Genomic DNA, 12046 nt, shown 5'->3' on the forward strand with positions numbered 1-12046 from the left:
AATATTTGTTAGTGGGGCTTGTTGTATATTTGTATTGCACTCTCCTTTAGCCCTCTTAAAACTCAAAACCTGAGTTAGACAATTGAGAGTGAGAGAGAGGCCGGCCATGGAGAGAAAAAGGGAGAGATTTGTGTAATTTGGGCTCAAGACTTGGGAATTTGAAGATCTAGCTCAAGATTTGGCTAGAGCTTGAGTGTTGAAGCTCTTAGGTAAGTGATTTCTTGAACTCTTACTTGTAATTTGTAAGTTCAAGGGTTGTTTGTGATCAAGAACATGTAATGAGTTGATTTTGTTGAGACTGAAGTCTTAGAACTCATGCATGTAAGAAATTACTTTGAATTTGCATGTTTGAGCTTGAAACACATGATTCATGTGGAGTTTTGGGTAAAGCTCATGTTGTAGTCACCATTTGTACCATCTAAGTTGAGAATGATGAGCATCTCCCACATGCATGTACAAATCATGGGAGTATAAGTCTTGAATGTTTGAATTTGAGCATGTTGATGATGGGTTTGAGACAATTTGGGACATGCATGTAGATAATTCATGTAATTGAGCTTCCTAATGTTGTAATCTGCATTAGTAGCATGTTAGCATGTGTAAATGTGTAATTTGAACCATTGCATGCAAGAAATGTAGATGGAAAACTGATTTGGAGCTCAAGAACACGATCTGGGAAACCCAGATTTTTGAGGTCCGCTCGAGCGGGGTAATGGCAGCTCGAGCGGGAAAATCGTGCTCCCAGCATTTTTGCAGAGTTGGATGCCCGCTCGAGCGGGACATTTCACGCTCGAGCGTGGATTTTTGTAGACGGACCTTCAGCTCGAGCGCATCTTTTGTGCAACCAGTACCTTGCAGGCCTTAAGGGTCCGCTCGAGCGGAGAATCTTACGCTCGAGCGGGGACCCTGTTTCCTGGAATTTTGTTCATGCATTCTGTGATTCGTTTTCCGTTCTCTTTCACTTGTAAGCACTCTTAGGCATGTGTTAAGCATTGTAAATGAGTTAATGAGATAAGAACAAAGCCTAAAGAGGAATATGTGAATTAAAGAACGGATTGAACTGTTAGTGACCCTTTTTGTATTCATGAAATGTGTAGGGTCAAGCTCCAGGGCGCATCCACAAGCCGATCACTGTGAGTAATATCAATATTTGAAAACTTGTCAATGTCCAATTGTTATTCCCCTATAAATATTATGAGTTGTTAATTGGGATTGTGGACAAAAGTCTGACAAGAATACATGAATGAATGGGCCAAAGGCCGTTTGACATGAATGAATGGGCCAAAGGCCGTTTGACATGAATGGATGGGCCAAAGGCCGTTTGACATGAATGAATGGGCCAAAGGCCGTTTGACATGAATGAATGGGCCAAAGGCCGTTTGACATGAATGAATGGGCCAAAGGCCGTTTGACATGAATGAATGGGCTGAAGGCCGTTTTGCCATGAATGGAAACCCGGATGGGCCAAAGGCCAGAATGTTTGGAACTACAGTTACTTGACTTGCATTTCGTATAGTTATATATATTTTGCTGTTAAACAGAAGTATGAATTGGGCCCAAGGCCGTTTGGAGCATGTTGTTCTACATATTGTTATGTAACTGTTATATTTGATATTATTCACTGGGCTATCGCTCACGCTCATTCATGTATTTGTAGGTGAGCCAGGGGAAGTCCAAACCCAGCCCCAGTGAAGTCTGCTAGGAACAACAGGAGTTTTGGGAGAGTCAGCCTTGTGCCTCGCGCATGAGACCATCCTTGCCCTTTTACTATGTACCTATGTTTTGTCTTGTTGGCAAGGACCTAGTGCATGTCTGTACATAGTCTGTTATAGGTTGACTCGTTTTGGACGATCCTGTCTGTAATGAATTTTGTGAAGCTGTACTTTTGATGTGAGTTATTAACGTATCTGAGTATGGTTTGTTTGATGTGCATATAAGCACGGCTCTATGGACAAAGTTTTTAATTTTGCTTCCGTTTGGCCCCCATTAACTCTGTTAAAATACGTTTAGAACAGTTTGAGGCCGTAGGTAATCTCATGATTACTGGCCGGTTACGTCCTTAACCCACGGGGGCGGGTTCGGGTCGTGACAGCGGGTCTATCTCTTGTTCTTTTAAAATGATCTCATGGGTTTTGATCTTCGTTGATTGAAGAAAAGATAATTTTGGAAAGCTTTCTTTCAAAAGATTTGAGTTGTATAGTTTTGGTGAGAAAACCTAGAAATTGGAGATTTTTTTTAGAAGACTGAAAATCCATGAATGATATTGTTATATTTATTTTGTGTGTCAAAATAAATGGATGTTTGGAAAATTTATTATTTATATTTATATAAATGATGAATTTCAGGGAATATGAGGATTGTTGTTCATTTTTGAAATTATTGTTCAAAATGTTGAAATAGTCTTAAAATAACTAATTGTTGAGGATACTTGAGAAGAGGGAATTGTGTTATTCCTTAGATGATGAATTGGAATAAAAGTATTTATATTCATCTTGTGAAATTGGCATATCAATTCATTTAATTACATTAAACTTTGAAAGTTGATTTGAAAAACTTGCATTGAGAAAAGAATGTTGAGAAACAAGTTTTCATGGAATAGTTTTGGGGTAAATACGTTGGTAAGTCTTGATAGGTGGTGTAGATGATATTGAATAAGTTGGCCTGAGAGTCCGGGGTGAAAGACCGAAAACCCGCGTGGATAGGTGTCGAGCCTTCCGGTTAATACCGGTAAAAATGACAATTTGGTAGTACTTGTATAGTCTACTTGCAGACACCAACCTAGGGATTACCAGAGTCGTATTTATTGCCCTTGAAATAAATTGTTAAGTTTTGAACAATTGAAATTGCATGATATCATTGAGCATGATGGTTTTCAAAAGATGAAAATGTGATTTATCTTCAAAAAGGGCATAGCATGGCATGTGCATTTCATTTTTTGAGACTTGTATAAAATGTATATACTTTGTTAAGAATTTCTTACTGGACTTTATGCTCACCCTACGAGATTTTTGTGCAGGAAAAGATGTGGTGATCCCACCCAACTAGGGGCGTGGAAGTATATGTGTTGGGAGTACAATGCTCTCATTTTGCTGTGACTCTGTGTGTAAGCCAAGGGCTGTGTTTGTGTGGGTTTGAATAACTATTTTGTGTAACCAGGCTTAAGCCTTGGAAACTTGTAAGCCCTTGGGGGTTTTTATTTGTTTATTTACTTGTTGTTGGATTAATGTATTGTTGCATGAAGAACTATTGTATCATGTAATGTAAGTTTGGAGATTTATATTCTGTTTTCCTTAAAAGAGCCATAATTGTTGTATCATCATTTGGGGTAGAAATTTGAGGCGTTACAAAGAAGAAAGAACTTAAGAATGTTCATGATTAATAAATAAACCAAAGACAATTTGGAAATAGAAATATGCCTTGATAAAATAACTCAATAATGGGAAAATTTATTATTAAGGAGTTAGGGGAAGACTTAGGACTTGATTTGAGAACCGTAGCATGAGCCTTAGTATTAATTGAGGAGCTTAATAGCCCTAGTCTAATGTACTCATTATTTTAATACTATATGTCATTTTGCTAATTGAGATTAGTGTTAAACAAGTAGGATTAGTGAACCCTAATTGAGATTAATTAAGCTAAGTAAGATTAAGTTAAACATTAATTAATTAGAGTATAACCTTGATTAATTATAACTAAAATCGAGTAATTAAACTAACGATGAGATTAAGGAATTTGGTAATGCATACACACATCTCAATATTCCTACAAAAACAAAAGAGAAAAACATAGAAGAATGTAGAGAGAGAGAGAGAGCCCTAGAGTTTATCGAAGCTAATAAGGATTAAGGACTAAACATGATTAGTTAAGACTAAGATTGGTTAATTAAGCCAAAGGAAGGTAATTAGCCAATTAGTGAATTTCGCAACCTTTGCCCCACCTTACCGAATAAAAGCTTATGCATAAATCAAACAAGAAGAAGAAAAATCTAGAGAAGTTAAGAACAAACGAGAGAAAGGGAGAAGAAAAGAGAAAGAATAGAGAAGAAAGGGAGAAAAGAAAAAACTCAAGGAAACTTCATCAATTTATCCTAAAAAGGTGTTCTAAGGTAAGTTTTCCATCCTAATCCTTATAGTAGACCCTCCTAGTATCAAGAATCAAGAAGAAATTAGGATTAATTTGGTTGGAGAATGAAGATTTGAGAGAAAGAATAAAGGAAATTCAGCTAAAATGAAGAACTAGCTAGGAAACTTAGGAAATTCACTCTTTTGATTGCAGTTTTGGTGTTTTTGTAGCATTTGAGCCTTCATCTTCGTACTTTCCCTTGATTTTCAAGATGATGTTTCAATTTGAGAGAAAGAAAGAAAGATTTTGAAAAGGAACTAGGTTCAAGAAATTTCATAATTTGAACCATGAATTTGATCTTTAAATCCTGGAATTACATCATATTTAATGTTTTGATTTGGGAAAATAATCATATTTTTATATCCACCATTGATTTTTCATGTTTTAGGTAAGTTTCCATAAGCCCCAACTCAAGAAAAGAGGAAGAAATAAGCTAGAACACTAGCTATTCCCGAACAGGTAGCCCAGAACCACATGTGCGGAGGGCGTTCCCGCATGTGCAGCCTGCTTCACCAAAAATTATTTTCGAGACTACAATAACTGCATGTGCGGCCCTGTTTCCTGCACATGCCGTAACCAAACCGCACATGCGACCTTGGAATTCGCACGTGCGGAAATCACTTCTTCGCCCGATTTCTTGTATTGAAGGCTCCAATCGTATAAAACACCTCTTTTATGCATTTGGCACTTGTTATGCATATGGTTAAGACTTAGATTGAGATTATGATAACACTCGATAAATAAGAGAAGTTTAGGAAAACGTTAAGTTAAGCTTAGGTACTCAGTTTGTTAAGTTATACAAGTTAAGTAAGTTCTTTCAATGTCTTGTTCTTGTTTTGTGTAGGTCAAGCCTTGAAGGACTTAAACCCTTGTTCACATAGCCAATTGTGAGTAGTAGTATAGTAAAATTATGTTTGTTAAAATTATGGTTCGAAATTCAAACACATGACATGTTTAAGAAAGCTATGATATTGTTTTGCTATGAATGAACATCTTATATTTTTGTATCATGTATTAAGATGACATCTTGGAACAAGTTTGTTATTGGGAATCATGCTAATAACCTCTCACTAACCAAGCTCTTTGCCACCCGTTGTGGCCTATTGAATTCTTGACTCGAAATGCCTTGGAATGTTCATCGCTATGTATAAGTTTGCAAGATAAGCATGTTTTTCCTTGACAAGTTATATTATGTTCAAAATGATCATATGCTTGGTTTTAATAAAGTATATCAATGCTCATTCATTTACCACTTTACTGTATTACTTTCCACTAGCCAATGGCTCACCCATCTCCCTTATATATATATATATATATATATATATATATATGTAGGTAATGAAGAATTTGAGTGCTAAGAGAAGTTTGTTTAGAAGATGGATTCATGTGCTTGTATTGACCTTTGCCATAAGTGTTGTATTTTATTTCATTGTATAAGTCTTGTATTAATGAAAATAGTAACCCAAGATGAATGTATGCTTTCATTTCATATAGCTATGCACCGCTCTAAATGGATGTTTCAATTAGACTCAATACAATAGATAATGACTTCCGCACATGTAAAAGAAAATTTTGCCCCAATTATCATAAGAGTCCTACTTGTTTTGAAAGTTCAGGCTTTGGTAGTCCACGACTACTGGCCGATCACTACACTATCATGTTTGGAGCATGATGGGGCCGTGACACTGGGATAGTAGTTAAAACTCTTTTTGGAATGACGACTTTGTAATCCAAGTATGAATGGTGTAAATCCCCTTTTATTAATTAAATATCGGTGTCTTAACACTCGTATTTCACAACTATCAAGCAATGGTTTTATTTATCATACCCTTTCATATCTATAGTATATAGAACTTCTATGCGACCCTTAGAAAATGTTTGTGCACTTGATTTTCGATTCCCGAGACATAACGATACTCAACTCCCACCTCACCTTAGAAATATATTCAAGTTGTGATCGACGACTACTTGAAGAAGGAGACGACTAATACATCCGACCGGACGTATTTCTTGTTTAACGGGGATAGACTTGCATCCAAAACTACAATAGAATTTTTTTTTTTTTTTTTTGATAAATCCAAAATACAATAGAATGGCAGTAGCAACTTACCTGAGGATCAACGAGATTAATTCTTAACAAGTATATGGAACACCACGTCAGGAATTGGAAACATGGGCCTTCACGATAAAGCAACCATATCATTACATGTACAACAATCAATTCAAAATTTTTGAGAACTACAAAAGATTGACGCACCCCCTCTTACGTCATCAATTAGGAAGCAATTTGATTCAAAACACTACTATTTGAATGAGACCATTGGTGGCTCTGGGCAGAAGGGAGAAGAACTTAAGATGAAAAGATAATTGAGATGATTAAAGTACAAACCCTACGAAGCAATGTAGGCAAATTATCCACAACTTTTTAAGACTTGAGGAAAGGCTTAAATTTTGAGGATAAAATTTGTTGAAGAGGGATAGGTTGTGAAGTTCCTGACTTTTGCAAACCCTATTAAGGCCTTGAATTTTGAGTTATTATAATAAATCCCTTGGTTCCTTGTTTATTTGCAATTTTAACCCTAGAATAAAAAAACGCACCCCAATCGGAACCCAACAAACCCTAACCAATCCCAGTAACTTAAGAATCATTTCTAATACCCTAATAATAATTAATTAGCTCCCTAATTATAGATTCACTGCTCAAAACCCTAAGTTTCCAGTTTTCTTTATGTTCGTTTGGTTGATCGTCTTTTAATTCAAAAAAGAAAAACTTAAACCGAGTTGCTTTCCCTAACCCTAATTTAATTAGATTCTACACTTAAATAAACATTCAAATTCACAAATTAGGCCTTAGTCTCCACATTTTATTAGATTCACAATTTGAACGCAAATCAAGTACTTATATATATTTATATATATATGTTTGTACCTTTATTTATATTCAATATTTTTTTGTACAAAAAATCTACAAAATATATAACAAATTGTGCACAAAATAATTGAAAAAGTCCCTCAAAATTTCATCCATGTGGCCGGCCACCTCTAGCATGCCTATGTGTGATGTACTAAGTGAAACATTTTGCTAGAATCATGGAAGAACTTTTGACCATTGGTACCAATTGCTATATATATGTACTCTCGTAACCAACCTAGTTTGCTTAATACTAATCCTAACTAGATCATGTTTTAAGGTGTAATTAGAGTCCTTAATCACCCCTCATTCCATTACATCTCAATTAAATCCAAACTATTCAATTCATTTGGAACTAATGGGCATTTTAAACTTTTCACAACGGTTTTTCTATAAATACACCACTTCTCTCTACACATTTGAGCATAAAACACACTCACATACACACTCATACCCACAACAAAGAGAAGGAGAGGAGAGGAGAGGAAGAGAGTGTGAGAACCCGAATATAAAAATTAAGTAAATAATTAAATAATAATATTACAATCTCAAATATTTTGGTGGTGAATTCTAAGGTGCAAATTAAATATTATTGGAGGATCTTTTAATTAATTTTAAACCTAAAATAAATTTATGGTGAAAGTCTTTAATTTAGAGACAAGGTTTATTATAAAAATAAAAATAAAAAGAGAGAGAGAAGGGGGTGACTTGAACTCTAGACCACAAGGTTAATATATAAGACTCCTACCATTTGAGTTGCATGTAACTTATACATATGTTTTGTATATTTATCTATTTATTTGACCTATGTGTGCCCACCACTAGTATAAAATAAAATAAACACAAACCCTACTCTATTATTTGTTCACCACATAGGGCAACAACAGCAGCCACTGGAGAGGGTTAGAGAGAAGGAAAAAAAAGAAGAAGATGTTGCAATCAAAGAACTTTTGGGTGTGTTGTGTTGTGTGTGATCATCAAAGGTTAGCCCTCCTTGGTTTTCTTCTCTTCTTTTTGTTCTTCATCCTTATTCTATAATTATTTTGTTCATTGATGGAGAGGTTGTAGGTTTATGTATTGTGTATATAGATATCCTATTAAGAAACTTGAGGAGCTAAATTTATGTGTAAAGATTGGGTGTAATTTTCAGTCCAAAAATTCTGTACAAAGTCACAAATTTTAAAAATCAAGAAACCATATCAAACGGATCAATTTTAATCTGAAATTTTTACAGTAGATCAATTACATATTGAATTGCATATCTGAATGTTTTTAAAATTTTTGGGAGTCAAAATCCGTATAAATTGAGGTATTCAAATCTGTCCAGGAAACCAGTCCGAAACAGTAAATTCGGGAGTGTTGTTCTCTTTGGGTATAAATCCAAAAATTATCAAATTAGTGTCATTAGAACCGGTTACAAGTCTAGTTTCGTACGTTTTTGGCCTTGCATTGATTGCTCGTGTATATTAAGAGAACCGTCAATTTCTTTAAAGTGCTGCAGAAAACAACCTGTTTGGATATAATAAATTGTAGATAATTATTTTGATAAGAAAATCAAGTGAAACCAATTGGGTTTGAAACTTAGGATATATTAGATCATATCTGGAGGTTATTGGAATTTTTTGAATAGCGTGGAGTGGGTTTTGTAATTTTCAAAGTTAGCGAATAGGTTGGGAAGGCTTGTTTGAAATTCTGTTTTATCTTAAAGTCACAATTAATTAAGTTTTGACCGGAACCCATGTCTTGGGTGATTTTAAACCTTGAAGAACATGAACTTAGGTAATATTTAAGAGTAACGGTGAGTTGGGTTGAGCCGTGTTAGTGCGCTTTAGTTTGGGGTTACTTAGTTCGTATTCTTTAGTATTTTTAAATTAGTAGTGACGTGTAGTTTTCATATTGGTTCAGGGCACTAGTTGGACTTTCATACTCTATTTGAGGATTATATTATTTCGTTTCCAGGTGAGTAGTTTCATGCTACGTATTTTTATAAATGTTCCCCTACCCTGAACTGTTGGAAAATTAAATTGTTGTTTCAAGACTAAACTGTTTTGATAAATTATTATATTATCAATTGAATCAAATTGTTTCTGAAACATGTGTGAACTTGGCATACTGTAAACTATTTGTTTTGGTCTCATGTTTATAATGATGAACTACCATGTTTTGCGAAACTGATGTGTATTGATTATTGGGACCATGTGTGTATTTAGTCCAGGGAAATTATTTCACTGTGTGTGGTGACTCTGGCCACTAGGGAACAGATCCGGGTTGGGCCGTGATGACTCTAGTGCTCAACGATTGTAAGGAACAGACCTTTAAAAACAACTAGGTGACCTTCAATCGGATCGTCTTTGAGAAAAGGCCCAGGTGCCACCCTGAGGATGACTCTTAGTTCGGTATTGGATCCAACGGGGCTTATAGCCTGAGAAATGTGTGGCAGATTATTTGTTTTTCTTGGTACCCAGAAAATTATTGGTGTTCATGTTATAATCTGTTTTAAGTGGAAAATGTCGTTTATCATGTTCTTGCGAGACATGAGTATTTTAAGTGTTGATTTGTGGAACCTTCTTTTTGAAACAGATTGCATTTACCAAACTATATGCCAATCTAGTTTCTGTGATATATAACTTATTTTGGAATTGAACCCTGTTTTCAAAACTGTATTTACTATCCATGTTGCTACTCACTGAGCTATCAGCTGACTTAGTTTTTATTACTTCCAGGTGTTAGAAGGACTTAGAGTGGACTCATGGCGTTGCGGGGACTCAATTGCATGGACCTCTAGGGCATTCCTTTAGTTTAGAGTGTTATGTCAAGTTTGTGCATATTTATATTTATTCTTATCGAAGTTCATTTAGGATTATTTTTGATATGTGGGTTGTTTATATCCCATAAGTTTGGATGGTTTTTTATTACGGTTGATTTTGCCGTTTATAATTGTGACATGTCTGGATTGAGTTTTGGTTATTTATTATTGGACTATTGTTCAGTTGTTCAATGTGATTGGATTCGTGTTTAGGCTTACGTGTGCCTTGGGCTAAGTCCCTGTGGGCCACGGCCGGTCATGCCCGGATTTGGGGTGTGACAGAGAGAGCTTTGGTGGTGGAGAAAGAAAAGAGAGGAGTTCTTGAGCAAACATTCCACTAGACATCACGTAAGCCACAACACAACCCTCTTTTCTATTTTCTCATTCAAATACATGATATTAGAGACTTAAAGTATTAATTTCAAATTTGTAAATAAGGTGTTCATGTGTTTAAATAAGAAGAGTTGAGCCGTAATTGTCACCTTGCATGAGTTCTTCCTTAAAATGAAATAAGGTTATATTTTTTTAATCCATTTCTCACATCATTTCCAAAGGAATACCTTCATTTTAAAAATCTAAGTTATTTATATACTATTTAGCATGTTTTAATCATAAGAGATGTGGAAAATTATTCATGGTTGCCCTCTTTTTCTATTACTCTTCTTATTTCAAGATTTGTGCAAGAAAGACTGGTATTTTCAGCCCACTTTAAAAAATTCTAAAAAATTGTAGAAAAATCCTCTTCGCCTAATTTTTATATCAAAACTTTCCTTAAAGTGTTATCTTTAAAATAAAAATGGTTTTATTAAAAAGAGTGAGTAGTTGAAGAGAAAATCAGATTTTCATAACAATCGACGAATCTGGACAGTGCTGGAGTATTTCTTAAATAACTAAAAATCTAGGAAAGCTATCCCATTTCTGAAAGATGATTTGGAAACTAGATAAAATTCTCTACAAATCATAAAAAGGATGAGTTTGGAAAAAATCAAAAAATGTATCTTAGATTGTGATTTTTAAACTGTATCTAATTTGAAAATTTATATTCGTTGATGATTTCATGTTTTAAATTTCATGAATGTGCTTCTTACCACTTGTTTGGGCCTTAGTATGATTTTTACATTGTTATGTCTATATTTATTTACCATGGTGGTTTGATAATGCTCATATGTTGATAGAAGTTATTGTCTCAATAGTCTATTCTAACCTTAACTTAAAACATCTTACACAAGGAAAACTAAATGGGTTGGTATTGGGTTTTCGATCACTTGGATTGATGAAATGCATTCCCTAATTGAAGATAAAAGTCTTGTGCAAGTTGTGTCGTGATACCCAAGTTGGCTTGGGTTAAGAATGTGGTCCTTTATGTTAACCGTGCGGTGGTCTTGTAGAACACAAATGAGAATACTTGTTGCACATATGAGACTTCATGTTGCAGACCAGGTCTTGAAGAACACAAATGAGAATGTTTGTGGCACATATGAGAATTCCTATAGTAGACTGAAACACAAATGAGAATTCTTGTGGCCGCAACAAGTTGTGACTATCCTGTATTCCAAGATGACACGACCTAGGTACATAACCCTAGGAGTGGGCCATCTAGAATGGTAAGAAGGAAAGGGTACTGGTTTACCTTAATCCAAGCTTGGAGTGTTGGGTAGGAACAACATTCCGTAGAGAGTTGCTTAGAACTAACTTGATTAATTTTTATTCCTAAGAATTGAATTTTATTATAAAGTCTGTTTGATTATTGTTTCCACTATATGACATGACCCTGCCATTGTTGAAATTGTGTATTAGATTGGGAAAAGGGGATTGGGTGTGTATGCATTTACTGGACATTCCAAGCTCATAGTGTTTCATGCCAGGTACTGAAAAAACCTACATAGATGAAGAAGAGTTGGAAACGCTGGAAGATTATTGGTCATCCTATACAAAGTTAGAAGTTATTTTAAGCCCATCCATAATATTTTATCTTTTGGAAATGTAATATTGACGAAACTTTGGTTTGTAACTAAATTTCAACTTTTGTAATTAATATTGTTAATATCTATGTACATTTATCTTTTGTGATCTTATCCTTATCCTTCCATCAACTTATATAGACCATTTGTTAATACCTTATTAAGATCTGTCAAAAATGTAGTTTTGCTATCTAAGGAGATTGGACTTTGAAGAGAGACTATATTGACTCCTCCGATCATTCCAGG

General features: G+C 34.9%; 1 long non-coding RNA gene across 1 annotated transcript; it reads left to right on the forward strand.

The window, feature by feature from the left end:
* The first annotated feature begins 7896 nt into the window (after positions 1 to 7896).
* On the forward strand, positions 7897 to 10048 carry LOC145806060 (uncharacterized). Its single transcript, XR_014348502.1, has 3 exons — positions 7897 to 8016; positions 8939 to 8992; positions 9757 to 10048. It is a non-coding gene; the product is annotated as an uncharacterized LOC145806060 (long non-coding RNA).
* The last annotated feature ends 1998 nt before the right edge of the window (positions 10049 to 12046 follow it).

Source organism: Camellia sinensis, chromosome 13 (genome assembly GCF_055761805.1).
Source record: "Camellia sinensis isolate YWXY chromosome 13, ASM5576180v1, whole genome shotgun sequence".
NCBI classification, from domain to species: Eukaryota; Viridiplantae; Streptophyta; class Magnoliopsida; order Ericales; family Theaceae; genus Camellia; species Camellia sinensis.